Raw genomic sequence first — 16,344 nt, forward strand, 5'->3', positions numbered from 1 at the left:
ACCTCATCAGGGTATGGGGATGTGACAGTATTAGCTTAATACTAGGAACACAAGGAAACATGGTTTACCTGCAGTGGTTCGAGGTCAGCTGTGCAGAGAACCCAGGATGCTGCTTTCCCCAAGAGAGGGGAGGATGAAGAAAAGAATAAGGGCCAGACTTACCTTTTCCTTCATACAGACTAAGACTGGGTAACAATGCCCTCAACCTTCTGCAACTTGTCCATTAAGGAGACTGAGGTTTTAAACCAGCTGTTGTGCAGCCACCACAGGGCCGATAGAAAACGTATCGAGCCTCCTGCGGGTCACGTCTTGCAGGTAGTGGGCTGTGAAGGTCGTCTGACGCTTCCACACCCCAGCTTGAAGCACCTGCGTCACTGAGAAATTTTTCTTGAAGGCCAAGGGCGTAGCTACGCCCCTGACATCATGTGCTCTAGGGCGACGTGACAGAGGAGGGTCTGGATTCAGGGACAGATGAATCACCCTACGAATCTATGCCAAGATGGTGTTCTTGGTGACCCTCCTCTTAGTCCTCCCAGTGCTCACAAACAATGCCTGCACCTGGGGACAGACTGCAGCCATTCTTTTGAGATATAGCCTAAGACTCCTTACTGGGCACAGTAGGAGATGGTCTGGGTCATCTGTTATAGAACGAAGACTCAAAATCTGGAAGGAGTCGAACCGAGGGTCCGGCACCCCTGGATTCTGAGTCTTAGCAGTAAACTCAGGGCCGAATTTGAACGTTACCTCCCCCCATCCCCTTGAATGGGCGATGTCATATGAGAGACCATGAAGTTCACTGACTCGCTTGGCCGAGGCCAAAGCTAGTAGGAACAGCGTCTTCCAAGTTAGGTGGCGATCTGAAGCCTGGCATAATGGTTCGTACAGAGGTCTCTTAAGAGACCTGAGAACTCGAACCATGTTCCATGGAGGAGGTCTCACTTCCGACTGAGGGCAGGTAAGTTCATAACTTCGTATGAGTAAGGAAAGTTCCAGCGAGGAAGAAATGTCCACTCCTTTGAGCCTGAAGGCTAGACTTAAGGCTGAGCGATAGCCTTTTACCGCCGAGACTGAAAAGCGCATTTCTTCCCACAAATACACGAGGAACTCCGCTATTGCTGGAATAGTGGCATCGAGTGGAGAGATACCCCTTCCACAACACCAACCACAGAAGACTTTCCACTTAGCCTGGTAGACAGATGCGGATGACTTTCGCAGATGTCCAGACATCCTAATCGCAACTTATTGCGAAAATCCTCTCTCAGCGAGGAGATGCTGGATAGTCTCCAGGCGTGAAGTCGTAACGAAGCTACGGCTTTGTGGAAGATGTTGGCATGTGGTTGTCTGAGTAGCTCGTGTCGCGGAGGGAGTTCTCTCGGAAGTTACGTTAGGAGTTGCAGAAGGTCCGGAAACCATTCCGCGTGATGCCATAGCAGAGCTATAAGGGTCATTGAAAGATTGACCAATATTCTGGTCTTGTTGAGCACCCTCCTCATCAGACAGAATGGAGAAAAAGCGTACACGTCCATGTTGTCCCACCTTTGTTGGAAAGCATCTTGCCAGAGCGCCTTGGGATCCGGGACTGTGGAGCAGTACAGCGGAAGCTTGAAGTTCAACGCTGTCGCGAATAGATCCACAGTCGGGGAACCCCACAAAGTCAGGACTTTGTTGGCTACTAGATGATCCAAAGACCACTCGGTACTCACTATCTGAGACGCTCTGCTCAGACTGTCGGCGAGCACATTCCTCTTGCCCGGAATGAAACGTTCCGATAGTGGAATCGAGTGGACTTCGGTCCATCTCAGTATCTCTACTGCGAGATGGGATGGCTGCTTTGAAAAGGTACCTCCCTGCTTGTTGATGTAAGCCACTACTGTGGTGTTGTCGCTCATCACCACCACAGAGTGACCAGCCAGGTATTGTTGGAACTGTTGAAGGGCCAAGAAAACTGCCTTCATCTCTAGCAGATTTATATGGAGGCACTTTCTGATTCTGACCACAGGCCTGAGGTCCTGTGGTTCAGAACGTGGGCCCCCCACCCTTTCTTTGAGGCGTCTGAGAAACAGCATCAAATCCGGGGGGAGGACGAGACGATCCCCTCCTCTTCGTAGGTTCTCATCTGTCACCCACCACTGGAGGTCCGTCCGTTCCACAGGTCCCATAGAGATCATGACGTCCGGGGAATCGTAACCTTGATTCCACCGAGACTTGAATCGCCACTGGAGGGATCTCATCCTGAAGCGACCATTGGGAACTAGACGAGCCAAAGATGAGAGGTGACCGAGGAGACGTAACCAAGATTGGGTTGGAAGCTCTTCTCGTCTGAGGAAAGGGCTTGCGACCCTCCTCAGCCTTGCTATCCTGTCGTCTGATGGGAAGGCTTTGTGGAGATTGGTGTCTATGATCATGCCTAGGTATACCAGTCTTTGAGTGGGAAGCAGAGAGGACTTCTTGAGATTTACCATGATCCCCAGATCTTGGCAACGTCCCAGAGGTTTGTCTCGGTGTCGAAGAAGGGATGACTCCGAGTCTGCTAAGATCAGCCAGTCGTCCAGATAACGGAGGACACAGATGCCGATCCTGTGTGCCCACGTCGATATTAGGGTGAACACTCTGGTGAAAACCTGTGGTGCTGCGGAGAGACTGAAATACAGCACCTTGAACTGGTAAACCTTGTTGTCTAGGCTGAATCTTAAGTACTTCCTTGAAGACGGATGGACTGAGATCTGGAAGTACGCATCCTTCAGATCCAGTGTACACATGAAGTCTTGCGGTCTCATTGCAAGTCTGACCGTGTCTGCGGTCTCCATGCTGAACGGAGTTTGCTTGACAAACTTGTTCAGAGCTGAGAGGTCGATGACTGGTCTCCAGCCTCCAGACACCTTCTTTACAAGAAAGAGTCGACTGAAGAAGCCTGGAGACCCGTCGAGGACCTCTTGGAGAGCGCCCTTCTTCAACATGGTCTGGACTTTTGCCCGAAGGGCTTGCCCCCTTGCTGATCCCATGGCAGGGGAGCTCAACGACACTGGATCCGTTGTCAGGGGAGGTAGAGATGTTGTGAACGGGACGCAATATCCCTGACTGATTACGGAAATCGTCCAGGAATCGGCCCTGAGTTGCTGCCACCTGTTCGCGCAACTTTGTAAGCATCCCCCCACTGGTGGACATGCAGGGGGACTGCCAATCCTAGCGTTTGCAGCCTCGGCCGCTCCCCCTAGGATTCTTTCCTCCCCTGGAGGACTTTTTGCCTTTCTTGTCCCTGACAGGAAAGGGCTTAGACACCACCGTCTTCACTGCCGCTGCCGGTTTCGTGGTCTTGGTAGGGCGTGGCTGCTGAGGTGCTGGAGGTTTATAGGACCTCAATGTCAGAGCCCTATGTACGAGAGAGTCCTGCTTGGACTTCCTCCACCTCTTAGCGGCCTGCTCCACGTCCCTAGACTCAAACAAGTTCTTTCCCATAACGGAAGAATGTCCGAGCCTCCTGATCTCGGTATTAGGGACCTTTTGATGGAACCTCTCAGACATCGCATCTCGACGTTTCAAGATGGTGTTAGCCCACAAGTTCGAGACTTGGTGGGCTAGAAACTCGATCGTGCGAGTGCCCGAGAGTAAAAAGGTCTCCATAGCCTTCCTGGTACTTTCTTTGGATAAATCCTCCGAACGTATCAGGATACCTAAGGTCCCTAGCCAGATATCCAGCCACGAAGTGGCCTACATGGCACACTTCGCCACCTTCTCCTGGCTAAGGATCTCCATTGCCGAGAACGAGTCCTGCTGGTTGGAGAGTCTCTCAAGAGGGACTACCCTGGTAAGCTCTTCCAGCAAATGGTGAAGGGGAAGAGCCAAACAAGTCTCCTCTACGATGTCGAAGTACCTCCTCTGTTGGACACGAGGAGGTTGGAGGAGCTTGTTGCCGGCGCTGGATCGGCTGGAGGAGGCAAGCTCGGAGAGCTGGACTTCGATCTTGTCTCTGGCACTCTTGACCCATCGAAACCAGGGCAAAGCCGCACTGGCCTTCGAGGGTTTTAGAGTCCCAAAGACTCGGTCCAAGACCGTGTCTTTGCCCTCACGACGAGGAATCTCTGGGTCAGCAAACCCATTGAGATTCCTCATAAGGGTCAGAACCTGCCAGAACGCGTGTTCTGACTCCTGCAGCTCTCCTCCTGAAGGACTAGCAGCGAAGTCTCCTGTCCCCAAAGGCTCTTCTTGGGGGGACTCGCGGACGTTCTCCGAGTGACTGGCTGGCTCCGGTCTAAGCCTTGATGAAGACTTTGGTACAGTCTTGGAGTCCTTTGACTCCCTCCTGGGAGGGATGCAAGACTCCAACAACGACGGTGGTAGGCTCTTCTCCACCCATACCCGGGAAGACTTTCCAGCACGAGGTGGGGTTTCCCTCATTGGTGCCATGGGGGAACGCCTCACCTCACGTGACTCCCCTGAGGACGGGAAGTCTTCGTCCGAAGGGGAGGGAGAAAAAGTCTGGGGGGGTGAGGAGGCCTGCCTCAAGGACTTACGAGGAGTCAGCTTTGCCCTCGGAGAAGTTACCACGTTTGAAACTCCTCTTTTCCTCTTCAGGGGAGTAGAAGCTGCCAAGGATTTGTGGCCCAAGTGAGAAAGAACCGGCATAAATGCCTGCACGACTGCTCTGACCAGTGTCCCAAACCAAGGCTGCTGGCTGACGGCTGCGCTGTCAGATACTCCCTCTGGAGGGAAAGGGATCGACCGATCCCTAGGAGGAGTTACTAAAAGGGGGTTCGCCTGAAAAGAAGAGGATGATGGAGAAGAAATGTCCCTGGACCTTTCTGGAACCTTCCCCCCTGCCGGCGAGCGCGCTGTTCTGCACTTGCGGGGGAGGAGGAATGCGGCGATGACGACCTTGCCGCGCATTGTCCTGCAGCCTCGCGCGTGGGGGGGTATTGGCGATCGCGCAATGGGGAATACCCTGGGCTGCGAGCGGGAGACTGTTGGCGCGCGCGAGGGCAAATGTTGGCGTGCGCGGGCGAATATTGGAGCGCGTGCGCGCGATGGCGTGTAGGAGCGCGAGCCAGAGACAGCAGGGGGTGCGCAGAAGGAAGATTGCGAGCTCGCAAGGGTGAATGATCACGCGGGCGCGCAGGGTCAGGATGAAGAACCCGTGCGGGCGATGATACCGTTGGGCGCGCGCAGGAGAGACATCTCTTGCACACGGGCGTGCATGAGTGCGCATATCAGGCTGAGGAGATGGGCGTACGTATCCTTTTGGGCGCGAGTGGGAGACTGCGTGCGAAGGCGTGCTGGCGAGGGATGGCGCGCAGGTGGAGAACGACGGCGAGTTGGCGAGCGCTGACGAGCTGGGGAAGTATTCATCTTCCCTGCTGCGCCCAGATCAGAAGATCGTGGGCGCGCAGGAGAACGATGGCGCGCATGACGCGCAGAAGGTTGAAAGCGGCCAGTAGCTCGCAGGTGATCGCTGGCGCGCTTTAGCAGGAGCATCGTCAGCAGTAGATGAGCACTTGTGCGCAGGTAAGCAAGGGCGCGTAAGGGACGTATGCGCCAAATTGCTCATACGCCCTTGTTGCCCCGAAGGGACCGTTGCCTGTCTCACAACAACAGGATATGTCGGCGCCCACAGCGTATCAGCAGCCCGGAACAGCAACGGCAGGTCAGCAGGTCTGACGGGTGGAAGGTCGACGTGTCCTTTGTAAGGACGACCTTCCACCAAAGGGGTTCGCGAACGATCCACACAGAGTCCAGGGTTGTAGCTGGGAAAGTCGGAGAACGATAGCGAGGCTCCTCTGCGGCGGAGATGATGAACCGAAGAGGCGCCTCCTCACACCCTTGTGAGGTGAAGGAAGGCCTCTCCGGCGAAGAGGAAGGCGAGCTTTACGCCGTATGCGCCCTCTGGGGGCCGTAGGGTCAGCGAGCTGACCGTCAGCAGTCCTCCGAAGAGGAGTCTCTGTGAGTGAACTCCCCCAAGGGGGAGAATCACCGTCAGGAGAGACTGTTGGACTTAGTTCCTCCCTCGAAGGATGAGCAGAGGGAGAAACTAAGCCTTCAGCTACAGCAGGTTGATCAGGTGCAGAGGTCGGAGATACCACATCGGAAGCCTCTGCCACCACACCCTCGACGATAGACAGAGGATCAACCTCTGCTAAAGTCGGCGATTGTTTAACAGCGGCACCCAACCGGATCATGTCAAACAAGGCTTCTTTGGAGGGCGAACCCTCAAGCCCCAAGGAAGACCAAAGCTAAAACATGACAAATTCGTAGATAATTTATATTTTTCCTAACTATACAAACCTTAGCTATTTAAAGTGGGTAATTACTTTCGCATAGCTAAAAGGATGAGCCATAAAATTTTAACGAGGGATTATTACCCCACCGCTAGTTAGCGGGGGGTAGGGAGGGTAGTTAGCTACCCTCCCCCTTCACACACCTGTGTTGTAGCTCCACTTTTACTTAGAGGTAGGGCTTTATGGGGGACAGGGCTGGCGGGAAAGTTTGATTAAATAGCTAAGGTTTTCATAGTTAAGAAAAATACAAATTATCTACGAATTTGTCATTTGTTCCGTAACTGGAATACAAACCACGCTATTTAAAGTGGGTGACTTAACCCTTAGGAAGGGTAGAACAAGTCCCAGCCATACAGGCTTTTGGCTTTGCCCGGGGACTCATTATCTGAGTGTGTCAGCACTCAACAATAAAGAGTCCCTGCACCTCGCTCGCACCTTGCTATGTAAGGGCTGCGGCCTACGTAAGTTGTGTGTGAAGGAATATGTGTGACTCGTCCTAGGAAGTTGAACTGAAGTTCTTTAGATGGAAACTTAAGGCTAGGACTCGCCCAATACCACCTCGTCAGGGTATGGGGACGTGACAGTATTAACTTAATACTAGGAACACAAGGGAACATGGTTTACCTGCAGAGGTTTGAGGTCCAGCTGTGCAGAGAACCCAGGATGCTGCTTTCCCCAAGAGAGGGGAGGATGAAGAAAAGAATAAGGGCCAGGCATACCTTTTCATTCATGCAGACTAAAACCGGGTAACAATGTCCTCAACCCCCTGCTACTTGTCCATTAAGGAACCTGAGGTTTAAACCAGCTGTTGTGCAGCCACCACAGGGCCGATAGAGAACGTATCGAGCCTCCTGTGGGTCACGTCTTGCAGGTAGTGGGCTTTGAAGGTCGTCTGACGCTTCCTCACCCCTGCTTGCAGAACCTGTGTCACTGAGAAGTTTTTCTTGAAGGCCTGGGAGGTAGCTACTTCCCTGACATCATGAGCTCTAGGGCGACCTGACGGAGGAGGGTCAGGATTCAGGGACAGATGGATGGCCTTGCAAATCCATGCTGAGATGGTGTTCTTGGTAACCCTCCTCTTCGTTCTCCCAGTGCTGACAAACAGAGCCTGCACTTGGGGACGAACTGCAGCTGTTCTCTTCAGGTATAGCCTCAGACTCCTTACTGGGCACAGTAGATGGTCTGGGTCATCTGTTACGGAACGAAGACTCGAAATCCAGAGGGAGTCGAACCGAGGGTCCGGCACTCCCGGATTCTGAGTCTTAGCAATAAACTCAGGGATGAAGCTGAACGTTACCTCCCCCCATCCCCTTGAATGGGCGATGTCATATGAGAGACCATGAAGTTCACTAACTCGCTTGGCTGACGCCAAAGCTAGTAGGAGCCCAATCTTCCAAGTCAGGTGGCGATCTGAAGCCTCGCATATAGGTTCGTAGGGAGGTCTCTTAAGAGACCTGAGGACTCGAACCACGTTCCATGGAGGAGGTCTCACTTCCGACTGAGGGCAGGCAAGTTCATAACTACGTATGAGTAAGGAAAGTTCTAGCGAAGAAGAAATGTCCACTCCTTTGAGCCTGAAGGCTAGACTTAAGGCTGAGCGATAGCCTTTCACTGCCGAGACTGAAAGGCGCATTTCTTCTCGCAAATACACGAAGAACTTCGCTATTGCTGGAATAATGGCATCGAGTGGAGAGATACCCCTTCCATGACACCAACCACAGAAAACTCTCCACTTCGCCTGGTAGACTCCTGCGGATGACTTTCGCAGGTGTCCAGACATCCTTTCCGCAACTTGTTGCGAAAATCCTCTCTCTGCGAAGAGATGCTGGATAGTCTCCAGGCGTGAAGCCGAAGCGAAGCTACGGCTTTGTGAAAGATGTTGGCGTGTGGTTGAGTAGCTCGTGTCGTAGAGGGAGTTCACTCGGAGGCTCCATAAGGAGTTGCAGAAGGTCCGGGAACCATTCCGCATGATATCACAGTGGAGCTATGAGAGTCATCGAGAGGTTGACCGATAGTCTGGTTTTGTTGAGTACCCTCCTCATCAGACAGAACAGGGGAAAGGCGTATACGTCGATGTTGTCCCACCGTTGTTGGAAAGCATCTTGCCAGAGAGCCTTGGGGTCCGGGACTGGGGAACAGTACAGCGGCAGTTTGAAATTCGACACTGTCGCGAACAGATCCACAATCGGGGAACCCCACAAAGTCAGGACTTTGTTGGCTACTTGACGATCCAAAGACCACTCGGTACTCACTATCTGAGACGCTCTGCTCAGACTTTCGGCGAGCACATTCCTTTTGCCCGGAATGAAGCGAGTCAAAAGTGGAATCGAGTGGACTTGGGTCCATCTCAGTATCTCTACTGCAAGATGGGATAGCTGTTCTGAAAAGGTACCTCCCTGCTTGTTGATGTAAGCCACTACTGTGGTGTTGTCGCTCATCACTACCACAGAGTGACCCGCCAGGTGCTGCTGGAACTGTTAAAGGGCCAGAAAAACGGCCTTCATTTCTAGCAGATTTATATGGAGGCACTTTTCTGATTCTGACCACAGGCCTGAGGTCCTGTGGTTCAGAACGTGGGCCCCCCACCCTTTTTTTGAGGCGTCCGAAAACAGCATCAAATCCGGGGGGAGGACGAGGAGATCCACTCCCTTTCGTAGGTTTTCGTCTGTCACCCACTACTGAAGGTCCGTCTGTTCCGCGAGACCCATAGGGATCAAGACGTCTGGGGAATCGTGTCCTTGACTCCACCAGGACTTGAGTCGCCATTGTAGAGATCTCATTCTGAGGCGACCGTCAGGAACTAGACAGACCAAGGATGAGAGATGACCGAGGAGAAGTGACCACGATTGGGCTGGGAGTTCGTCTCGTCTGAGGAAAGGACTTGCAACCTTCCTCAGCCTTGCTATCCTGTCGTCTGGTGGGAAGGCTCTGTGGAGATTGGTGTCCAATATCATGCCTAGATATACTAGTCTTTGGGAAGGAAGCAGAGAAGACTTCTCGAGATTTACCATGATCCCTAGTTCTTGGCAAATTCCCAGAAGTTTGTCTCGGTGTCGAAGAAGGGTTGACACCGATTCTGCTAAGATCAGCCAGTCGTCCAGATAACGGAGGAGACGGATGCCGATCTTGTGTGCCCACGAAGATATCAGGGTGAACACTCTGGTGAAAACCTGAGGTGCTGTGGAGAGACTAAAGCACAGCACCTTGAACTGGTAGATCTTGTTGTCTAAGCTGAATCTTAAGTACTTCCTTGAAGACGGATGGATTGGGATCTGGAAGTACGCGTCCTTCAGATCCAGTGTGCACATGAAGTCTCACAGTCTCATTGCGAATCTGACCGTGTCTGCCGTCTCCATGCTGAATGGGGTCTGCTTGACAAACTTGTCCAGAGCTGAGAGGTCGATGACTGGTCTCCAGACTCCAGACGCCTTCTTTACAAGAAAGAGTCGACTGTAGAATCCAGGGGACCCATCGACGACCTCTTGGAGAGCGTCCTTCTTCAACATGGTCTTGACTTCTGCCCAAAGGGCTTGTCTTCTTGCCAATCCCATGGCAAGAGAGCTCAACGACACAGGATTCGCTGTCAGGGGAGGAAGAGATGTTATGAACGGGACGCGATATCCTTGGCTGATCACGGAGATCGTCCAGGAATCGGCCCCGAGTTGCTGCCACCTGTTCACGCAACTTTGGAGGCATCCCCCCACTAGCGTTTGCGGCCTCGGCCACTCCCCCTAGGATTCTTGCCTCCCCTGGAGGACTTCTTGCCTCTCCTGTCCTTGACGGGAAAGGGCTGCTTGGACACCGCTGCCTTTGCTGCTATGGCTTTGATGTTAAAACCCTATGGAGGAGGGAGTCCTGGTTGAACTTCCTCCACCTCTCAGCCGCCTGCTCTACCTCTTTCGGCTCAAACAGACTACTCCCCAAAAGGGAGGAATGTCTGAGCTCACTGACCTCGGTGTTGGGGACCTTGGAGTTGAATCTTTCAGACACCGTAACACGGCGTTTCAGGATAGTGTTAGCCCACAAGTTCGAGACTTGGAGGGCCAGAAACTTGATGGTACGAGTACCTGAAAGAAGGAAGGTCTCCAAGGCCTTCCTGGTACTCTCCTTAGACAAGTCTTCGGATCGTATCAGGATGCCAAGAGATCCCAGCCAGATATCCAGCCCCGAAGTGGCCTGCATGGCACACTTCGCTACCTTCTCCTGGCAGAGAATCTCCGAGGCCAAGAACGACACTGGCCGGTTGGAGAGTCTCTCGAGAGGGACTCCCCTGGAGAGCTCTTCCACTGAGTGGTGGAGGGGAAGAGCTAAACAGGACTCTTCGGTGATTTCAAAGTACCTGCTTTGATGGAAAAGGAGGTGGGAGGAGTTTGTTTCTGGCGCTGGAACGGCTGGAGGAGGCTAGCTCGGAGAGCTGGCTCTCGACCTTATCTCTGGCACCCTTGACCCCCTGGGACCAGGACAAAGCCGCACTGGTTTTAGGGGGCTTTTGAGTACCAAAGACTCGGTCCAGAACCGTGTCCTTGCCCTCTCGAGGAGGAATCTCCGGATCCGAAAATCCGTTAAGGTTCCTCATCAGAGCCAAACCTTGCCAAAGGCATGCTCTGACTCCTGCGGCTCTCCTCCTGATGGACTAGCAGCAAGGTCTCCAGTCCCCAAAGGCTCTTCTTGGGGGGACTCGTGGACGTTCTCCGCGGGCTTAGCTGGTTCTGGTCTGATCCTCGACGAAGATTTCGGGACCGTCTTGGAGTCCTTTGACTCCCTCCTGGGAGGGATGCAGGATTCCAACAAAGATGGTGGGGGATCTCCTCCGCCTCCACCCCAGGAGACTTCTCGGCGCAAGGTGGGGTTTCTCCCATTGGTGCGATGGGAGAACGCCTCACCTCCCGAGAATCCCCTAAGGACGGAAAACCCTCGTCCACAGGGGATGGAGTGAAAGTCTGGGGAGGGAAAGGAGCCTTCCTAGACAGCTTCTGAGGAACCAGTTTCGCCCTTGGAGAAGTAACCACGTCGTCCACTCCTCTCTTCCTCTTCAGGGGGGCCGAGATAGCCGCTGATTTGAGGCCTGGTTCAGAGAAAGCGGGCTTGAAAGCCTGCGCAACTGCTCTGATCAAGGGCCCAAACCAGGGCAGCCGACTAGAGACACCCTCTGGAGGGAAGGGGATCGTAAGATCCCTACGAGTGGGAACTACAACTGGGTCTGCCTGAAAAGAAGAAGCTGTAGAAGAGATCCTGGACCTGTACGGAGATTTCACTCCCCCCGTTGGGCGCGCTGTCCTGCGCTTACGGAGGGGGGGGGGATGAAGATGACCTGACGTGTACCGCCGGATCCTGCATGAGCACGCACTGTGGTTCGTGCTGGGCATCGCACTGGGTAGCCATTGCCTAGCTCGGGGGGCGATTGCTCACGCGCGCAGGCGCGTGGCCGTGGGCCCGCGGGCAAACGATGGCGCGCAGGCAAACGATGGCGCGCAGGCGAGCGATGGCGCACAGGCGAGTGATAGCGCGTAGGCGAGGGAGCGCGTAGGAGAGTTCGCGCGTTGGCGCGCAGGAGAAGAAGCTCGTGGGCGCGCAGGCGACAGGGCGCATAGGTGTCAGGGCATGTGGGCGCGTTGGTGCGCAAACCCGGAAACCTCAGATGGAGTGCAGCCACAGGATGATGAAGGGCCCGTAAGGGCGAAGCCGTAGGGCGCGTGCGTGCAGGGGGAGCATCCCTAGCGCGCGGGCGAGCAGAAGGGCGCTCGTCAGGAACCGAAGTTCTAGCAGTGGGCCCGTGGGCGCGCGATGGAGACTGCGGGCGATGGCGCGTAGGCAAGGGATGGCGAGCAGGCGAGGTCTGATGGCGAGTCGGCGATCGTGAAGGAGAGCGCTGGCGAGCAGGAGAGGAAGAAGATTTCTCCTTGGATCCCTGATCCGAAGATCGAGGGCGAGCGTTGGCGAGCAGGAGATCGCTGATGAGCAGGAGATCGCTGACAAGCAGGAGACCGAGGGTGTCCATAGCGTGTATCAGGCCGAGGGAGCGCAGAGGTCCGTTGGCAAGCAGGAGATCGTGGGCGCGTAGTCTCTGGAACTGCAGGGTTAACAGGAGATCGTGGGCGAGATGAGGCAGCAACCGGTGAGCGCTTGCGCGCAGGCGAACGTTGGCGCACAGGGGAAACCTGGCGCTTAAGGGACTTACACACGTGTGAAAGCCCCTTTTGCCCCGAAGGGACCGGTGCCCGTTTGAAAATGGGATGTGTGGGCGCCCACAGCGCGTCAGCAGCCAGGAAAGGTGAAGGCAGGTCAACAGGTCTGGCAGGCGTAGGAGATCGCGAACGATCTGCGGAGAGGTCCAGATCCAAGGAAGTAGCAGGAACGGTAGCTGAAGGACGAGGTTCCTCTGCGGGGGACTGCGAGGATGAAGATCCGAAGAGGCGCCTCCTAACAACCTTGTGAGGAGAAGGAAGACCTCGGCGACGAAGAGGAAGGCGAGCCTTACGTCAGATGCGTCCTCTGGGAGCAGCAGGCAAACTATCGGGAGTCCTCCGAAGAGGAGTCTCTATCAGTGAACTCCCCCCGGGGGGGGGGGGGGGGAAATCGCCTGCAGGAGAGACCGTTGGACTTAGATCCTCCCGCGAAGGATGTTCGGAGGGGGGAGCTAAGCCTACAGCTACAACAGGAGCAGGGGTTTGAACACTCTCATTGGAAGCGTCTGTCACAACAGCCTCGACAATAGACAGAGGGTCAACCTCTGCTACCGCCTGTAACTGTTTGACAGCTGCCCCCAACCTGATCATGTCAAACAGGGCTTCCTTGGAGGGCGAACCCTGAAGCCCCAAGGAAGCCCAAAGCTGCAAAAGATCATTATTAACAGGAGAAATAATTAAATCCTCCCCCGGGGGAGGAGGAGGAGCTGCCTCGCTATGGGAGGCAACTGCCTCTCCCAAACCCCGAGATCGGTCAACAACATTACGGCCTACGCTACCACTCGACGGCCTCTCACGAGAGGCCAACCAAGTGGGAGCTTCGGAGGAGGTTTGGGCTATGGAAGAAGAGTCCTTAGGATTTTCCTTCTTCAAAGAAACCTTTGAAGGAGAAATATCCCATTTGGACTTTTTCTTCCACCGCCGAGAAAACCTCTCCCACTGGCAGGTAGGCCACTTCCTACATTCCATACAAACATTATCACTTTCACACCGCTGATCCCTACAATAAGGGCATAAGATGCAAGGATCCGTCTCGATGGAAGACATGAAGGTCCCACAAGGGCGGTCAGGTAAGCCAGGGCACTTCCGCATTGTAGAGGCCAACTTCACAACACTCTGAGGAAAAGAAAGAAAAAGCAATGATTAATGGCTGTCAAAGAGGCGAGGGTGAAGGCGGACACGTCCGATCACCACCTGAGCCAAAGTAAAAGTGGAGCTACAACACAGGTGTGTGAGGGGGGAGGGTAGCTAACTACCCTCCCTACCCCCCGCTAACTAGCGGTGGGGTGATAATCCCTCGTTAAAATTTTATGGCTCGTCCTTTCAGCTACGCGAAAGTAACTACCCACTTTAAATAGCGTGGTTTGTACTTCAGTTACGGAACAAAAATCATTAGTACACAAATTAATATTCAAATCCTCCCCCGGGGGAGGAGGAGGAGCTGCCTCGCTATGGGAGGCAACTCCCTCTCCCGAACCCCGAGTTCGGGCAACAGAACTATGTCCTACGCTACCACTCGACAGTTTCTTGGAAAAAATCGATCGAGCGGGAGCTTCGGAGGAGGTTTGGGCAACGGACGAAGAGTCCTTGGGATTTTCTCCTTTCAAAGAAACCTTCGAAGGAGAAATATCCCGCTTGGACTTCTTCCGTCGCCGAGAAAACCTCTCCCACTGGGAGGTAGACCACTCCCTACACTCACCACACTTATTAGTTCTATCACACCGTTGGCCCCTACAATAAGGACAAAGGGTGTGAGGGTCCGTATCGACTGCCGACATAAACGTACCACAAGGGCGGTCGGGTAATCCAGGACACTTTCGCATGATAGCAGAGGCCAACGTCAAACACACCTGTAAAAGAAAAAGCAAAAAGCATTAATGGCTGTCAGAGAGGCGAGGGTGAAAGCAGACACGTCCGACTACCACCCGAGCCGAGAGCAAAGTGAGCTCAAGCACAGGTGTGTGTGAGGGGGGGGGTACCAAGTTACCCTCCCTACCCTACGCTAACTAGCGGTGGGGTAGTGAACCCTCGTTAAAATTCTAATGGCTCGTCATTTCAGCTACGCCGAAAGTAATAACCCGATTAAATAGCGTGGTTTGTATGTAAGTTACGGAACAAAATCAGTTTCATAAAACATAAGATAGCAAGTAGGAAAAATATATGGTTTATGCATTTGGCTAGAAATTAAGGTACAGTATCATATATTTTCCACAATTTGTTTTAAAGCTATGAGATATGACATAAAAAGCGCTGTAAAGTCAGTATACGTCATGAATAAAAAAAAAAAAAACTAGGGGCGAATGTAGTTCGTTGGGACAGGATAAACTAAGAATACGGTAGTCTAAGGGTGTCACAGTGAGGAATAGACCACCTGTGGGTAAGTAGTTAAGGATATGGCTCCTAGGTTAGATTAGGTGATGTTCTTGTGTCTGTTTTTCTTTGTAAAAGATGTTTTTGGGGTATATGTATGATGCAGCTGCCTGTATGTACATTGACGGCCAGCTAAGAATACGGCAGTGTAAGGGGGGGGAGCCTTTGTATATCAGCGGCCAATTCCTCACACAATGATTAAAAATGGACATCAGCTAACCTAAACTTTCCCCCTTAACCTAACCTACAAGCCGTGTCCTTACCTACTTACCTAACTGGGGGTGCTAACGCCATCCTGCGACCTCCCCTTACACTGCCGTATTCTAAGTTAGACATAATAAAACATACATGTGGCTGCTATCATACATACGGCCCCACGGCTTTTAGGTTGGGTTAGGTGGTCTTCTTGTGTAGAGGTTTTGCAGAACAACGGACAATTATTTGTAGTATAGCGGCTACATCTTACGGGCAGCTACAAAATTGAAGAAAATTCACACTTTTGGGGTGTACGTATGATAGCGGCCGAGTAAGAATACGGCAGTGTAGGGGGGGGCGGGGTTGCAGGGGATTGCTGCTGATGAACCATGATAGTATTCTTGCACCACGAAAGCCCAAAACTACGATAGGGCGGTTTCATTTCAACAATTAAAACTTATAAACCTTTCAAAATTTTGCGTATCTTAAAAAAAATAACTTTCTTGTGTTGTAAATTCTGTCATGCTCATATTTTAGTAATTTCCTCCCTTTCATGTTTTTAATATAATTAGAAGCTATACAAATAATAAGCTAGATTAACTACGTATAGATTTGATTAGAATTTACCGAGTGTCATAAAGACGTCATGAAAATTAGCTAGTTTTTTATGAAAAATAACAAATTGAATATTTCACCACTTACCTTATCAGCAATTCACATGTTTATATTGATTAGCTGAACACCAGTTTATTTATTTTTTACACTTTTATATAAACAAATACACTAAACAAGTAAACATGTTTTAACGTCAACACAAATCAGCTGCTCAGCGTTTGTTTACATTTAAGCAGGGTCCAGTCCAGTCCAGTAATGGGTGTGGGATAAGCCTTCGCATCGGCTCCCACATCTTGTTTTGTTTAGTCGCGCTCTTTAATTTTCTTGTATCTTGTCATCCAGATTTCTTTAATATAGTTTTTTCCTCTCTTGTATTTCATTATTATTGTTGACATTAAAAAGCATAATTTGTGCTAATAATTTTTCTTTACTTTCACTCTGGTTTTCCGTTGGAATTTGAACCTGTGTCTTATGTTGTCATAACCTTTACACTCTAATATAAAATGTTCTAATGATTCTTTATCACAGTCATTATATGAGCACGTCTCACTTTTTCCTTGGTAATGATTCCTCCAGTTCAAGTTTAATGTATTCGTTCTTGCTCTTACCATTAGTGTTACTTCTTCAGTATTATCTATCCAACCTTCTTCTTTTAAGTTGTTCTTATGTTTCCTATATATACTTAATGTAGATTTCTGTTCTGCTTCCCT

This window comes from Palaemon carinicauda, chromosome 9, assembly GCF_036898095.1.
Source record: "Palaemon carinicauda isolate YSFRI2023 chromosome 9, ASM3689809v2, whole genome shotgun sequence".
In the NCBI taxonomy this organism is placed as follows: Eukaryota; Metazoa; Arthropoda; class Malacostraca; order Decapoda; family Palaemonidae; genus Palaemon; species Palaemon carinicauda.